General features: G+C 43.5%; 1 pseudogene; it reads left to right on the top strand.

Moving 5' to 3' along the window:
* Positions 1-1,557: 1,557 nt before the first annotated feature.
* Positions 1,558-2,136, top strand: LOC103287169 (60S ribosomal protein L26-like 1; annotated as a pseudogene).
* Positions 2,137-4,291: the final 2,155 nt, after the last annotated feature.

The raw sequence follows: 4,291 nt of genomic DNA, 5'->3' as shown, positions 1-4,291 counted from the left end.
CCAGAAGTCCTTCACTGGAAAATCTAAAGGATGATTTCTACTATTACACGAAAAAAATAAGAATAAGAACTCCATCTGTCAATTGAGAGATGAGAAGACTGGTCATTTTATTATATCTTCAGTGTAATGGAGAAGAGGTGTTGAGGGTATGTCACATTGGAACCATCTCTGCATCTACCTCTTGTGTAATTTTAGAATAAAGGCATAGGACACAGAAGAGAGCTTAAAGTGGGCAGAAATGCTAAGAGAACGTGCATGGAGGGAGGCAGCTTTTATTTATTTATTTATTTTGCAAGGGAGGCACCTGGATGCCAGGGACAGGTAGCAGGTGACATCCTATACAGATTAGTTCAGGCAATTAAGTAACTAGCCAAAGAAGCAGAGTGTTCTGAAATGCCTAGGTCTCTAAAGGCTTAAAGCAGCCAAAACAGGTCTTTAGATTCCAAAGTCATTCCTGGAGGGTACAACTGTGGGCTCTTGACTCAGATGGCCTGGGTTCAAATCTTGATCATTGCACTTCCCAGCTTTGTGATTGCTGGAAAATAGTTTAGTCTTTCTAACTAAGGTTTCCTGCACATAAAAGAAGGTAATAATGCTATCTATATATAAAATATAAAAAGCCAGCTACCATAACGACTGGAACGACCAGAGACCAGAACACCAAGCCCCTTACCCAGGCTGGCCTGCCCCCCAGGGAGCAGTTAGAGGCGCCCCTAGGCAACGGGATAGGGTGCAAGTTTGATGAGGGAAAGTCGAAGAAATAGGGGGGAAGGTCTTAAGGGTCTGCGGGGTTGGGGTGGTCGGCCCGGAGTAGGTTTGGAGTGTGCTGGGGAAGGAAGAAGAAGAGCAGATTAGAAAAGGGCTCAGCACAGTACCTTTCTCATTGCGAACCAGGACGGCGCCAGCCGTGGACTGAATGGGCGGTTGCTTCATGAGGGCGCTTGGGACCCACATGTTCACGGCAGCGGCAGTGTCCCCGAAACTTCACTGATTCCAAATAGCAAACAGCTATCAATGCCAAAGAACAGAAAAACCCTCTCCAACTAGAGGCCCTGGACTTGCAATGGGACTGAAGGAAACACCACTTGAGGAGGAGCTAGAAAAACCGGAAGTGTGCGACCAGAGGATTGTGGGATTGTGGAGGACTCCTGGGCACCTACCGCTAGAACGTGAGCCTGCTATTGCGCATGTGCATAGTCAGCCCTACAGTCCTCAGTCTCGCGGTATTTGGACGTGACTTCTGGTGGGAAATTATTTCGATTGAGGTTTGCTGTTCCCTTGCGGCGAGGAAGGTCAGAATTAAAGGTTTCTGATCTTGGTTTGAAGCGAGGAAAATGGGATAGTGATGAATAAGAAACTTCGGAGATAGTGAAGGGCAGTTTGTCCAGACTGTTGAGAGCTCAGAATTAGAGTTTAATTGGGATAGAAATCCTGCTAACAGCACCTGATGCCTGAAATCTGAGCACTCTGCTTTTAGGTTTTCCAGTTCAAGTGTTTGGAGGCTGCCTATTAAAACATTCCTGGTTGGGGAGCACTTCTGGCACCAGACGGTCAACCATGAAGTTCAACCCCTTTGTGACCTCGGACCGCAGCAAAAACTGCAAAGGCCACTTCAATGCCCCCTCCCACATGCACCGCAAGATCATGTCTTCCCTGCTCTCCAAGGAGCTGCAGCAGAAGTACAATGTCTGCTCCATGCCCATCCGCAAGGACGATGAGCATGTTCGGAGACATGACAAAGGTCAGCAAGTCGGCAAGGTAGTACAGGAGTACAGAAAGAAACATGTCATCAGCATCGAGCGGGTGCAGCGTGAGAAGGCTAACGGCACACCTGTCCATGTGGGCATTCACCCCGGCAAGATGGTTATCACCAGGCTACAACTGGACAAAGATTGGAAAAAAAATTCTTGAACGCAAAGCCAAATCTCAACAAGTTGGAAAAAGAGAAAGGCAAATATAAGGAAGAACTTACTGAGAAAATGCAGGAATAAATGTAACCTGTCGTATAATGACAATTTAGCTATAGGTTTTTAGCCTGGTATGTATTCCTTTAAAATTGTTCAAAATGTCTCTGAAATATTGTTTCCTTCCTGGTTATTGATATGTGGCTCTGTATATCTATTGTTGCTGCTTGGATTAATTTTATGCATAAAAATTAGAAATGTTTCTTAATTCAAAAATAAAAAAGTAAATAAATAAATAAAATATTCCTGGTTGGAAAGTGTTTGTATAGAAGCCCATAAGTATTAAGTATTTGCTATGTTTACCATGCTTAGCTCTCTGTAAGGAATATGAAATAATATTAAATGCCTCATGTTCTCAAGAAGCTTGAATTTTAAAATAAAAAATAAAGAAGAAACATAAATATTAAAAATAAAAAAAAAAGAAGCTTGAGTTTTAGGGGTGAAATCAGGCAGGCAGGCAGGCAGGCGAGTGGTTAGGGGCGATCATGCAGGCAGGCCAGTGGTTAGGAGCCAGCGGTCCTGGATTGTGAGAGGGATGTCCCAAAGGTCCCAGATGGCGAGAGAGTGCAAGCACGAATTTCATGCACCAGGCCTCTGGCACATTTATAAGTTCATAGTGAATTTTAAAGGAGATAATCCTATAAAGCACTTGACATGATGCCTGACACATAGTAAATACTTAATACATGCTTTAAAAAACATGGCCAAATCATAAAATAAATATTGTGAATTAGCCCGAGAAAGTAGAGGCAAAAGAAATGAAAGGTTTTCTTAAAAGCAAAGGGAAGTGCACTGTATTAACACTGTGGCTGCAGTACCAAATTAGCGCACACTCTGTGACTTAAAACAACAGACATTTATTCCCCCGCAGTTCTGAAGTTCAGAAGTTCAAAATCAAAGTGTCCACAGGCTCTGGCTCCTTTGGAAGCCTCTGGGGGTGGGGTGGGGAATCTTCCTGCCTCTTCCCCCTTCCGAGAGCTCTAGGTGTTCCTTGGTTTGTGGCCGCTTAACTCCAATTTCTGCCTCTGTCTTCACACAGCCTCCTCCTCTGTGTGATGGCCTCTCCTCTTCCATCTCTTATAAGGATACTGCCTTTGGATCAAGGGTCCACCCAGATAATGGCATATCAGATCTTCAACTTTTACACATGCAAAGACACTTTTCCCAAATAAGGTCACATTCACAGATTCTGGGGATGAGGATGTAAACAATACCTTTTTTGTGGGGGTCATAGAGCAAGTAGACAGAATCCAACCCACTGGAGGTGTTGATTAAGCAATTATTGTTAAATTTAAATTAAGTAGTAAAATTTAGTTAAGATCATCTTTAAAAAGAGTATCCTCAATAGTGTTCATTAAAGTTAGTCAATCACTGTGGAAAAATATATATCTTAATCAAAACATATTTTCAGAGGGCAATAATGGTCTAATGTAGAACGGTGTTGTTTTTCTCTACTTGAGGGTGTGTGTGTGTGTGTGTGTGTGTGTGTGTGTGTGTGTGGCACATAACAGGTAAACAGGTAAACTTCATAATGCAGGATGCTTAAGTTGCCTAAATAAAAGTGCACTGTCTTTTTAGAGTTTTTCTTGTCAATGTTATCTATTAGATCAGGTAGAGTCTTAAGACATTAACCGTTTTAGTGCAAGTAACCAAAGGGGAGGCCACTGTGATGGAAGTCATTGGAGTTGGAATCCTTCACTCACTGACTATCCTCTAGCCAACTGTATAACCATCTCATACTCTTAGAGTTGCCTCATCTATAAAATGGGGGGAAGTCCTCTTTCTCTTCTTAACTTTCACCATAAATACCCAGTCCCTTGAATTCCTTATCTGTTCTCCAGAACTGGCCTGAGCCGGGGGACAGAGCACACCACCAGTGACGTGGGGATGGCAAATCATAAGGACAAACTTTTCCTTCAGAAGTCTTCTGTTTGAGAACCAGAGGCCAACCTTACTTCTATAAAAGAGTTCACTCTAATATGATGGGAAGACCGAAACTGAGACTGGGATGTCAATAAGAACCTAGGAAACTCTGGGAACCAGCTGTTAGTCCTTCTCTGAGGATCACATCTCTCACCCATCCCCACCTCCACCTCTGTCATGGCAATCAGCTTCTGCCTGTGCATCAGTTCCAGTCTTTTGTCACTGGCCACCTTCCTTTGCTCGCACATGGCTTTGCGCCCTTATAACTGAGCAGCACGTGGCTTCTGCTATCTTCTGAGCTCACATCTACCTTGTGTCATCTCCCAATGCATCCTGTCAGCTTCTGCCCCCATCACTATCTCCTTCAATCTCCAAGTTTACCGACCTCAAGTTACCTAGAAAAT

This window comes from Eptesicus fuscus, chromosome 23, assembly GCF_027574615.1.
Source record: "Eptesicus fuscus isolate TK198812 chromosome 23, DD_ASM_mEF_20220401, whole genome shotgun sequence".
NCBI classification, from domain to species: Eukaryota; Metazoa; Chordata; class Mammalia; order Chiroptera; family Vespertilionidae; genus Eptesicus; species Eptesicus fuscus.
The sequence above is the reverse complement of the archived record's forward strand: the minus strand, read 5'-3'. Positions and strand labels throughout refer to the sequence as shown.